The sequence below is a fragment of the Jaculus jaculus genome, chromosome 18, assembly GCF_020740685.1.
Source record: "Jaculus jaculus isolate mJacJac1 chromosome 18, mJacJac1.mat.Y.cur, whole genome shotgun sequence".
Taxonomy (NCBI): Eukaryota; Metazoa; Chordata; class Mammalia; order Rodentia; family Dipodidae; genus Jaculus; species Jaculus jaculus.
In genome coordinates this window covers 31,797,209-31,809,645 of record NC_059119.1, presented here as the reverse complement: position 1 = coordinate 31,809,645, position 12,437 = coordinate 31,797,209, and the positions used below count along the sequence as shown (strand labels likewise).

At 50.1% G+C, this 12,437-nt stretch overlaps 1 protein-coding gene across 4 annotated transcripts in view; it reads right to left on the bottom strand.

Annotated features, from left to right (window-relative positions):
* Window positions 1-12,437, bottom strand: part of Rasgef1a (RasGEF domain family member 1A) — a 103,226-nt gene that overhangs the window by 14,406 nt on the left and 76,383 nt on the right. The window contains exon 1 of one of the 4 annotated variants that reach the window (XM_045137512.1): window positions 1,546-1,569. The exons of the other annotated variants lie outside the window; for them this stretch is intronic. The gene's annotated coding sequence lies outside the window, so the exon portion shown is untranslated. Of the gene's footprint in view, window positions 1-1,545; window positions 1,570-12,437 lie in introns of those variants that run through there. 4 annotated transcript variants of the gene reach the window in all.

Genomic DNA, 12,437 nt, shown 5'->3' with positions numbered 1-12,437 from the left:
AACACCTGAACCCTGTTCTGTGATCGCAGAACCTAGGCCCAGGATGACGGATGGGTAAGACTGCGGAACGTGGAATCAGGAGATGTATTCTCTCTGTACCCTCACCCCTGGGCTGCTGACGGCCTCAGTTTCCCCAGTTGTGGCTGGAGCAGGGGGGGGGGCAGGGTTTCTCATCCCTCCTGCCTGCACAGCTGTGTGAGAACTAAGTGAAACATGACGCCTCCTCCTGGCTGTTGATGTGGGCATCTACTCCATCGACGTAGGCCTCAGAGCCGCAACTACCAGACTGTGGCACTGACTGGCCCGTGAACCTCACCATGGCTGTGGGGAGCAGAGAAGGGGAGAGATGGATGCTGTCTTCAAGCCAGGTGAGCTGAGGAACAAGAGAGAGACTGCTGGCTGAAAAACTGTCACATGCCCTGGGTGGAGGACCTTCCCAACATAGCGTAGGTGAGAGACTCCCTGTAGGGAACAGAGCCAAACACTTTAGCTTCTGCGTATTTGTAGCTTACCTACACACACACACACACACGCACACGCACAGTGTACAGACACATGTGTCACACAGTTGCACATATACCCTCATACTGTGCAAGAAACACACGATACAAGAGCAACAGCAAGCAGCCAGGCCTGAGAGACCCTCTGGACTTGACAGAGTTGAGTGAATAAGCGGAGAGGTAGCCTAGACCTGCCAGATGCCCCCGGGAAGGGACAGGAAGACTGCCAAAGAGAATAAGTGAGGTCCCCTCTTCGGAAGCCTGCCGAGACATCACCGCTGATCATTACTGTCTTCTCATGCCGGCCACGCTGTCTACCAGGTGACGCAGACAGCTGACTTGGTTCGGTCACACACAGGCAAGAACAGGTCCCAGCCCCTGAAGGAGGCAGACACACACACACACACACACACACACACACACACACACACACACGCTCCCTTCATCACCTGGGGATCACCATGTCCTCCACCCACCAACTTCAGATAGACTACGATGCCCTGCGCCACCCTGTCGTACCAGGAGGTCTGATCCCAAGAGCTGTGGAGCCAGTCCGGGGCCGCTGGGCTCCCTGCGTCAACCATGCAGTGTGGCATCTTCGCGGCTCGCCTCCTCAGTTGTCCAGGCCTGGGTCATCACTCTGATTTTCCCCACTCCTGCTTCCCGTAGTGAGGACACTCAGGAATGATAATGACCCAGCAGGACAGTGGGGGCGGGGGGGGGGAGGGAGGCGGACCCCGCCAACAGTCTCATTAAAGACTTGGCCCTGCAGCTCCCATCAGAATAGCTGGACATGGATGGGGAACGTGAATGGCACTGACTGCGGGAGACTGTCCAGTCACTGCCCTGCCAGCAAGCAGACGGCTCTCTTCTCCCTTGTACCCCACCTCTGCGCAGCTGTCCCCATGCTGGGCCTGTTCTCAGGAGCTGTGCCCCCATCTCCTGCCTGTCAGCCCCCAACTTCATGCCTGGAAGGCTTCGGGCAGCAAGCGAGAGCAGGTACGGCAGGAAGGGGCTCAGAATGAGGAGGCGGCTTTCAACTAACCTGAACGTCTATCGCGGGGAACTGGAGCCCCGCGCCCGCCACCGAGCACCGTGTGCGCGTCTCTTGTAGCAGTGTGTGGCTCTCTTGTCACCCAGAGGGAGGCCCCTTTCTCAATAAGGACACCTGGGCCCAGTGTCTGGAACCTGCATTCAACAGAGTGGGCTGGCAGTGATCTGGTATGCCCAGACCGGCCTCCACCATGGCCCTGTATTTTCCTGGGGTTGTCATTTCTCTTCAACATTGTCCCTAAGTGTTCCCTGCAGGGACAGGACCCCTCCCTAGCTGAAATGCTCAACCACTGCCCAGATGGACATGTGGCCAAAGGCACATCGCCATGGCATCCTGAATGAGTCTAAGGGCTGAGGGGCCCCCCAGAAGTTCGTCCGTGGACCATAAGCAAAGCTAGGTTCCTGGAATACCAGGGCGAGAATGGTCTTCAGATGCATCTTGCTTAAATCTCCAGGGTTCTGCCAGAAAGTAGAGGAGGGGCATCCGCCAGCCCCTTGCCTCTGCCCAGCTTAGATAGGGGGTCTGCTTTCTGAGGCAGCACCAGGGTTTCTATTTTTTAACCTACTCAACAAAACTGGAGACTATTTTTAGCTCAGCAAGCTGCAGGGCATCACAATTAGCAACTGAAAATTACACATCCTGCCAGTCTCTGCCCTGCTGGGAGGGGGTGAGGGATGGTGCTCTAGGAGGGCACCAGGGCTCAGCTCTGTGCCCTACCCCCTGAGGCCACCATCAGAGCCGTGGTGCTGGATACATGAGCCCGGGTCTACCCAGTGAAGAGGCCATCACTCCTCTAGGGCTGAATGACTCTCTAGAGTCATTTGTACTGGCCCGGGGCCGGCAGTGAGGTGCTCCCCAGAGCCCTGGCTCCTTGCCCATCATTCGTTCACTCACTCATTCACTCAGACATATTAAGAACGACCTACCTAGGCACTGCAGATCCAACAAAGGCAAATTCATTGCTCTGTGGCTCCACAAAGCTCCCACTGGAGCAAGTGAGGCTGGCCCAGGTGGACCATGTAAATAAAACGAGGTGATTTTACAAAGTAGGGGAGCCTCAGTGTTCTGTAACCGAGCACAAAAAAAAAAAAAAAAAAAAAAAGTCAGCACGAAGCTGGGCGTGGTGGCGCACACCTTTAATCCAAGCACTCAGGAGGAGGCAGAGGTAGGGGGATCGCTGTGAGTTCGAGGCCACTCTGAGACTATGAAGTGAATTCCAGGTCAGCCTGGGCTAGAGTGAGATCCTGCCTCGAAAATAAAGAACAAACAACAACAAAAAGTCAGCACAGTGATGGGCAGGGAGACAGGAGCCTTGGCCTGCACAGTGAAGAGAGTGTCCCTCAAAGATGAGATCTGAGCAGACTTGAAGGACACTGTGCAAAGGGAAGGGTTTACTGGGCCCCCACCACGTCCAGGTTGAAGGTCTTGCCCTGAGCGCTTCCTGGCTAGCTTGTTCCAAACAAATATTTACTGATTCTGCATATATGTTTCGCCTTGCCAAGGTGCTCAGGTCAGCGTCCCAACAGTACAGGACTGCCCCTAAGCTAGTCCAGCCCCAAAGCACCTGTCTCCAGGCTCCATCCCACCCAGCTTCCAGGATGAACGAAGCTCCTGGGCCCTGAGCACCTACCTAAGATCTGGCAGGAATCTTGGAAAAGGAGCAACTTTAGGATGGGAATTGGCAGGCGGGTGTGGGGGGGACTTAACACCAACAGGAAGTTGTGAGTCTGGTGAAATTGGCAAATTAAACAGTTGCTTTAAATGCTCTCAGGGGAAGCTGGGAAGAAGACATGGGGAGCCAAAGGACAGGAGGGAGGTTTGTGCACTCTGCAGGTTCCCCCCTGCCCCATGGGGACACCTCTGCCAGGCATCCTGTTCCAACGCCTCTCGGTTGTTGAAATAGCTCAGCAGTTACAGACACTGGATTGCAAAGCCTGCTGGCCTGGGTTCAGTTCCCAAGCCACCCATGTGAGCTGAACGTCCAAAGGAGCACAAGTGTCTGGTGTTCATCTGCAGAGGCAGGAAGCCCTGGCACGCCACAACCCTGCCCCCAAACACATGCGCATGTAAATGCAATCTAAAACTTTTTCTAAATTTTTTGTTTATTTATTTATTTAAGAGCAACAGACAGAGAAAGAGGCAGATAGAGACAGACAGGGAATGGGCGCGCCAGGGCTTCCAGCCACTGCAAACAAACTCCAGAAGCGTGCGCCCCCTTGTGCATCTGGCTAACGTGGGTCCTGGGGAACCGAGCCTCAAACCGGGGTCCTTAGGCTTCACAGGCAAGCGCTTAACCGCTAAGCCATCTCTCCAGCCCGCAATCTAAAACTTTTAAAAGTAATATAAAGAAATGCTCTCAGGAAGCGTGTCCCTCTGGCTTCCTCATGCCAGTACTAACTTTGGGTAAGTCTTAAGTGGGTCAGAGGATTTGCCTCAGAGGGCTCGCTCTGGACTGGAGACAGTTTTGTCACATTGCCCGGGAGGAGGTTATGGGGGTGTTGGTCCACTCTCTAGGAATCTGGGCATCGGGGAATGGAAGGCCTGGCATGCTGAGGAGGCCGAATGAGAGGAGCGCCCCCTGCCCGCCGTCTTAGCCACCCATCTTAGGAGAAAGCAGCACAGGATCCCTGGGTTCTCCTGGCCTGGAAAAGGTCTGGTAGCCCTAGAGACACACACCTTCACCTGCTCACCCCATGCACTGAGAACGCCCTCCCTCCTGCCAGTAGGAGGCAAGAATAAGCCTCACACCTCCTCTCCAGCCACAGTTCCCTCAGCACAGGGCAGAGGAAGCTGGCCTTCTCCCTGCCCCTCAAACCCCTGCTCCACCCTCACCATGGGCCGAGGACAGTATGGCTGGCAGAGGTGGCCCCACAGATGCAGGGGAGGGGGGAGTCTACTGAGGGAAAAGGGCATCAGAGTACCAACCTCCCTCCTGTCCCCTGGCTCCCCATTTGGTTAACAACAGCCCTGTCATCATAATTTCTTTGCCATTCAATCCATGGTCCCCTCCTTTCCCACAGGTTGTAGCGTCATTCATGGAGCCTAGCTCGAGTTCTGAGTGAAGAAAACATGACCCAGTCCCTCTGGGTGTCGCCCGCTACACCACCTGCAGGTGAGGAAACATCCTGCGTCTTCAGATGAGTTCTCTGGTCATTTCTAGAGAGTGTGGTGAGTTACAAGCAGAGCCCAGAGTCAGGCCTCTAGAAGCCAGAATCTCCTGGACCCTAAATCTGCTGACAGCCAACTAAGCCACTGCTCTAGTCCAGACTGGGAGAGCCCAGTTCTCCCACAGTCATCCAGGCCAAAAATAAAATAAGAAAGAAAAGAAAAGAAAGAAAAACCTTCAGAAAGCTTCCTCCTGGCCTGTTCTCCATCTTCCAAAACACCAGCTCCCAAGTCTTCCTAGCTTTGGGCTAAAAACTTTCTCTCCTAAGCTCTAGGGAGTCCACTCTTACCTGCTGGGGCTACCCAGGAGGTGGGCACGGTCTAGTTGCAAGCACAGACTGAGCCTGAGCTGGCTGGGTGAGGGTCAATGACACCATCCCACTGAGAGCCAGCATCATCCTTCATGAGAACAAGCTTCACAGCTGATATGAGCAGGAAGCTAAGTGTTGGAGTTAAGGCTATACCCGGCTTTTTCAATGGCATCGGGACTGCAGAACACCGACGGACAGACGCCTACCTGTCCTCCACGGTCCTTAGCTGCTGTACTAAACAGATTGTGAGCGCTGTGGCTGGCCCTTCTCTTGTTCTCACCTCTGGTCCTCCTCTTAATCTCCCGAAGACCAGTCTAGCCAGTGGGCTTTTGCTGCAGATGGGGAAAAATCAGCAAGGCTATTCCTGGGGGCTCAGAGCAGGCTCTGGCCCAGAGTGACCCCATGGTCCCTGCCTAGCTTGGGTGTCAAAGGACGCAACACACCTCCTCTCTGATGACCGGTCTCTGGCTTTTTCACTCTTTTCTCCTTCTGATCCCTGTGATCTCTGGAGCAGCTCTTGGGAGGCTAGCCCCAGCCCTGTGACCAAGCTTAGGGAACGTCTCACATACCGCCTGCATTTTTCTCACCCTCCCAGCCCAGTGGGTACAAAGAGGCTGGGGCATGGTGGGTCAGACACCGGCTTTCACTTAAACGTGGCTTCAAGAAGATTCGCCCGTGCTGGGAAGAAGGGTCTCGTGCGCTCTTGGAGCAGGCGGTGGCTTGGCACCGGGTACCAGCCTGCGCTCCCACAAGGAGGCGGCTACCATGGGAACCAACACGCCAGGCGGAGCACCTCCCTGGGTGCCTACTCCACAAAGGCAAGGGCCTCCTCCAAGAGATGCTGATAATTAAAGCTTTGTTACACACGCGGTTCATTCTCTCCCTCTCTCTCTCTCTCTCTCTCTTTCTCTCTCTCTCTTTTGAATTCCTTTCTATTACCATATTTTCTATTTGAATTGACTGGGGGAAGGTTTGCTGTTTCCACTTCATATTCATATTCGGCCAAGTCTGTTTTCTTATTCCCCCGCCTCGCCTTCTTTTATCCTTCCCTCCTTCTCCTGCTCAGGGGACAGAATGTTATTGTCCACCAATAACAACCCCATCATTGAGGTTTGAGGGCGAGCGTGTGGGATTTCGGAGAATCCCTGCCCTTTCCTGGCTGGGTGAGCGAAGGCAGGCTTGCCTCCCACGAGGCTACCGACCCAGAGCTTCCACACTGCCTGCCAACGCCTCACCTCCGGCCTTGTTTTCTCTTGGGCTCAGTCTCCCTCACCCATGGGCAAATCTGGGACTCTCAGCCAGTGGGCAAACTGAGGGCAACTTAGCAGCTGGTCCTGTGCTTTCTACCAGTCCCTTCAGTGCGCTATTGAATAGGAAGAGGCAAAGGATTGGGGGGGGGACCCTGCCCCATTAGAATCACCCTTCTGTAGCCTCCCTTTCCCAGATAGCATTCGCTGAGGATTGCTGGTTGTCCAGAGCCTAGGGCTTCTGCCTGGCCCCAACAGGAAGACACCTGCGCACACACCGCCCACAGCCCGGGCCAGGCTAGGACCCCCATCACAGCCTTGAAGCTTTGTTGGGTCAGAGCTGAAGGTCCCTGGGAGGTTAGGCCAGAAGGCTGGACGCAGAGGGCAGGCACTTCCAGGAGACAACAGCTGCCCTCCATGGCTGCCTGTGAGAGTTGGATATGGAGAATGATGGACAGTTCTTTTATTTGTTTATTTTTTATTATTTTTTTATATTTTATTTATTTGGTTTTGGTTTTTCGAGGTAAGGTCTCACTCTAGTCCAGGCTGACCTGGAATTCACTATGTAGTCGCAGGGTGACCTCAAACTCACGATGATCCTCCTACCTCTGCCTCCCGAATGCTGGGATTAAAGGTGTGGGCCACCACGCCTGGCTAGTTCTTTTATTTTTAAATGACATCTAGTTAGACTAAGCAAAGCTTTTTTTATTTTATTTTTATTTTTATTTATTTATTTGACAGAGAAAGAGGGAGAGAGAGAGAGAGAGAGGGAGAGAATGGGTGCGCCAGGGCCTCCAGTTGCTGCAAACATACTCAGATGTGTGCACTCCCTTGTGCATCTGGCTAACGTGGGTCCTGGGGAATCGAACCTGGGTCCTTTGGCTTTGCAGGCAAATGCCTTAACCGCTAAGCCATCTCTCCAGCCCAGCAAAGCTTTCCCCCACCTTTGCGTTTAAAACAAATAATTTTGCTTGCTTGAACTGTCATCCTGGCAGATGCCAAGAGCAGCACCCCGAGATCCACGTTCTGTGAGAGTTTTCTGTGTCCAAAAGTGGAAGAGGGGGTCAGAGGGGTGCCCAGAACTCTGCCAAGCCCTTGTCCAGTGGCTATAGGCAGCTTTCTGTGTGTGCAGAAGTGGGAGAGGAGCACACAGGGCTACCCAGCTCTCTGCTCAGCCTTTGTTCAGTGGCTACTGCTCTGGACACAAGATAAGACAATTTTTTTCTTTTTCTTGAGGTAGGGTCTCACTCTAACCCAGGCTGATCTGGAATTCACTCAGGGTGGCCTCGAACCCACAGCCATCCTCCTACCTCTGCCTCCCAAGTGCTGGGATTAAAGGTGTGCGTCACCACGCCAGGCAAGACAGATTTTTCAACAAGCCCCAGTCCCAGCTTTCCTAATGTGCCCTGGCACTGGTGGCTCATGACCTGAGAGACTGGCCCCCTGGCCAGCAACCGAGCTCTATCCTTCCCCAGAACAGCTGACATCATGACGTCTTCAAATGAGGGTACAAATGTTTAGAATGCTGAAGTCATCAGCCTGGGACTGACAACCTCAGAGGTGATGGAGCCAACTGTGACCACCACCACCACCACCGGCCCACACCAGGGCCATTATTTGTGGGGTTACCACGAGGCGAGGGCTGAGGGAGTGGCCGGGGTCTAGGAGAGCAGAGGCCCAGCCAGCCCTCAGCGCGTGCAACGCAGGGCCTCAGGTGGGGTGCCGCAAAGAGGTGTCTGGACAGGCTATGAAGGGTTTCTGGGCAGCCAGGTTTGAGTCTCTCCAAAACTGCCCAGTAGCCTCATTGCCAATGAATGACACTAGAAGAGGGCTTCCCCCAGCTATAGTCCATCCCATAGCTCCCTCTACCCTCTGGGCACTGCTCCACGCCTGCATGGGGCTGAAGTCAGAGAAGAGCCAGGAAGCCAGCCCAGGCTGCCTGCTTGCAGATAGAGACTTCCTGCCAGTGTGGACCAAGCACAGAGAGACGCTGTGACAGCGTGATTCTTAACAAGATGTGTATATACAAATCCGCACACACTTTTCTTTGCCACGTCCCTTGCCTGGCACACCACACACAATGCTCGGCATCTCCCGGTGATGTTCAGAATGGGATGGTGGCTTGGGGCTCTAGGAGAGTCAGCACGGACGGGTCTGACTGCCCCTGGGACCCACCATGCGACGACAGGCCTGGGACTTTCAACCGTACTCTCTCCCCCTTATCCGCAGCCTCCCCAAGGAAGGAGGAGGGGCTGAAGGCCAAGTTGATCATCAATGGCCAATTGTGAAATCGACCACACGTATGTAAAGACATTTTCACAAAAATCCGAAAGGGCTGGGCTTAGAGAACTTCTGGGTAGCTGAACCGACAGTGCTTCCTGAAGGCGGCATGCCCAGAAAGGACAGGGAAGCACCATACCCTCCCCACATGCCGGCCCGGTAAATCTCTTTCCCCCTAGAATTCATCAGCATATTTCATAAATACCCTTTGTAATAAATTTTGAGCGTTAGTGTGTGTGTGAGTTCTGTGAGCCACTCTAGCAAGACAGATGGCTTAGCAGTTAAGGCACCTGCCTACAAAGCCCAAATACCCATGTTCAACTCTCCAGATCCCGCGTAAGCTAGATGCACAAAGGTAAGGCAGGCAGAGGTCACACATGCCCACTAGGTGGCACAAACGTCTGATGTTTGATTTCAGTGGCTGAGGCCCTGGCATGCCAATTCTCTTTCTCTCATTCTCTCCCTCAAATAAAACATAATAATTTAAAAAAATTTTAAAAGATAATCAAACCAGAGAAAAGGGATGATGAAAACTCTGATTTATCCTGTCTATAAGAAGCAACAGATTACAACTGAGGGTTTGCAATTGGTGTGAGACATTTCAACCTGTGAGATTTCCAGGTAGACGATGCAAAAATGGAATTGAATAAGAGGATGCCTGGCTCATGTCTATTAGGGAATCTAGAGTCAGGAGTGCTGTGTTGAGCATCCAAGGGTAAAATGGTAAATACTTCCTCATGGGCAGGAGATATGGGCAGACATGTGCAAGAGCATCTACACTCCCCATCACATGGCGGATAGCCAATCAGTAAAATGCCTGCAGTGATGTAAGGACGGCAGAGACAGATGCAAGAAGAGAAAGATACACTCTACTGTTTCTACTGTCCAGAGACTCCATCTGTACCGTCATATGTCACACCACCAGAGAAACCAAATAACGCCTCTGAACAAAAACGTACCAGTGACAGAATGACAGGGACACAACACATTAAATTTGGATAGTAATAAACAAAAAGCACTTCACCACTTCATGCAAAAATAAAGTTCCGGGCTGGACAGAAGACTTGGCGGTTAAGGCGCCTGCCTGCAAAGCCAAAGGACCTCGGTTCGAAGCCCCAGAACCCACGCAAGCCAGACGAACAAAGTGGTGCATGTGTCTGGAGTTTGTTTGCAGTGGCTGTATGCCCTGGCCTGCTCGTTCTCTCCCTCCCTCTCTCACTCTCCTTCTCTCCCAAATAATTTTTTAAAATTAAAAATAATATTAGTGAAGTCCCTAAATCCCGAAGTGTTTGAGTTAAAGAGGCATACAAACTCCGACTGCAGACACATGAGAAACAATAACCCCTAGAAGAATGATTCTACCAAAGCTGCACTCAGAAAAATTGGAGCTTACCATATTATAAGAAAACAAGACTTGTTTCAAACAGCACAACAGAGCTGCTAGACAAAGCAGACTCCCAGCCAAGAGTGTGGAGGAGAAACTGCAAAAGGTAAACGCCTGGTATAATCTACGTAAGAGAATCGAGCTCCCAAAATTCAAGGGCTGATTTGCAAATACGGAGATAAAAGACAAGTCCTGCAGCAGGGCATAACAGTGCATACTTACGTTTCCAACACTTGGGAGGTTAAGAACAGAAGGATAAGGAATCCAAGGTCAGCCTGGGCCACATAGTGTGTTCCAGACCAGCCTGAGCGACATAAGGAAACCCTTTCGCAAAAAACAAACAAACAAACAAAACATCTTTGAGACTGTGTTGGAGAGCAGCAGAGCACATGCCAAGCATGTGCCAGGCCCTGGGTTCCAGAGAGAGAGAGAGGGACAGAGAGAGGTCCTGGCATGCAAAAATACACTGGGCATGAAAAAGGAAGCTAACTACAGATGTGGAGAAGAAGTGATAAAAGATCCACTATGTATGGGCTGGAGAGATGGCTTAGTGGTTAAGGCATTTGCCTGCGAAGCCAAAGGACCCAGGTTCAATTCCTCAGGACCAACGTAAGCCAAATGCACAAGGGGGCACACACATCTGGCATTCATTTGCAGTGGCTGGAGGCCCTGATGTGCCCAATCTCTCTCTGTCTGTGGCTCTTCTCTCTCTGCTTGCAAACAAATAAATAAAATTTAAAAAAAAAAGGAGGCCCGCTTCATGGGAGGGAACATATCCCTGATACTTAAAACAGGGGTAGTCATGAGCCCTAGGGGTGTAACATCTGCTGTTGTCTGGCTAAATGTATATATTATGCTTATCAAACTGCTCAGTAAGTACTTCTCTTAATGTTCATGCCCTTATATTAAAGCTACTCTCACTTTTGGTAGAGAATCTTCTCTTTTCAGATGGCAATGACCTTGGGACAACTCAGAAGGTATCATGGTGCTGGAAAGAAGTGACCAGAGTGCTCAGTACTATCTCTCAATCACACCTTCCAAGGCTCAGGGTCTAATGCGGAAGAAGTGGTGGAAAGAATGTAAGAGCCAAAGGAAGGGTAGGGATCCTTACAATGTGCTCCCTCCAGACATAAAATGGCCTGGATATCCATGACCTCACAATCCCTGACACTACCTACACAAGACCATCATAAGAGGAGGAAAAGATCATGACATCAAAAATAAAAGAGACTGATTGAAATGGGGAGGGGATATGATGGAGAATGGAGTTTCAAAGGGGAAAGTGGGGGGAGAGATGGTATTATCATGGGATATTTTTTATAATCATGGAAGTTGTTAATAAGCATTTGAAAAAAGATAAAGGCAAAATAAACAATAAAAAATAAAATAACATAAAAAAGAAACAATAGTGGGCCCCGGGTCTCCGGGTGCACAGGAATTTAAAAAAATAAAAAAAGAAACAATAAACCCTAGCATTACAAAAAAAAAAAAAAAAAAAAAAAAAGATCCAGACTAGACTAGAGTAAAACTTTACCTCAAAAAAAAAAAGATCAATTTCAAAGGGGAAAAATGGGGGGGGGGGTATCACCATGGGATATTTTTTTTTATAATCATGGAAAATGTTTAATAAAATTGAGAAAAAAAAGATCCACTATGTAAATGTAAACTACCTGAAAACCCCTAGAACTAAAATATTTCTAGAAAATGTAACCAAAAATAGACTAAACCCCAAAACGACCAATAATCACAGCACAAACTAAGTAAGTTGACAGCCAAGTAAACCTCAGGGAAAAATAAAAGCAAACCCTGGCTGAGATAGTTTCTAAAATGAACTATTCCAGGCCTTTGAGAATGAGGTAATTTTATATGATATTTAACCTACTTCAGCTACAAAATTCATTACTGAAAAGCTTTCCTATTCATTTTATGTAGCTCAAGATTTCTAAATGTGACAAACATGCCTCCTATAGGAAGTAACAAAAATTCTCACCAATGAATATAGATGAGAAATAATCCAAGAAACAGCAACCTAACAACAGAATGAACACAGCAGTATGCTTAAGTACAACAGAGCCTGACCTAGAGGGATTTATTCCAGAAACATGAGGATGAATTAGCCTAGAAAACTTAGGCCAAAAAAAAAAAAAAATCCTTGATAAGTCAACATATTAACAGGTCCAAGGAGAAAAGACATTTGATGATTTTGCTAGATATTGGAAAGCCTTTGATGAAAATGAATATCTGTTCTTGGTGCACACATTTGGCAATGAACATGGAATTGGGACAAATGTTCATGATGACAAATAACTATATGCACTCTTAGGCCAATTTCAGACTCAGGACGACACTGGAGTCCTCCTCTTTATAGTGAAGGCCCGGGCAGATAATATGATCTTTGTTTGTTTGTTGGTTTGTTTTAGGAAGTCAAGCCAAAAATCTATTCAAATTAATGAATTCAATGATCAATTATCTAACATAAATTTGTTTAAAATCTAG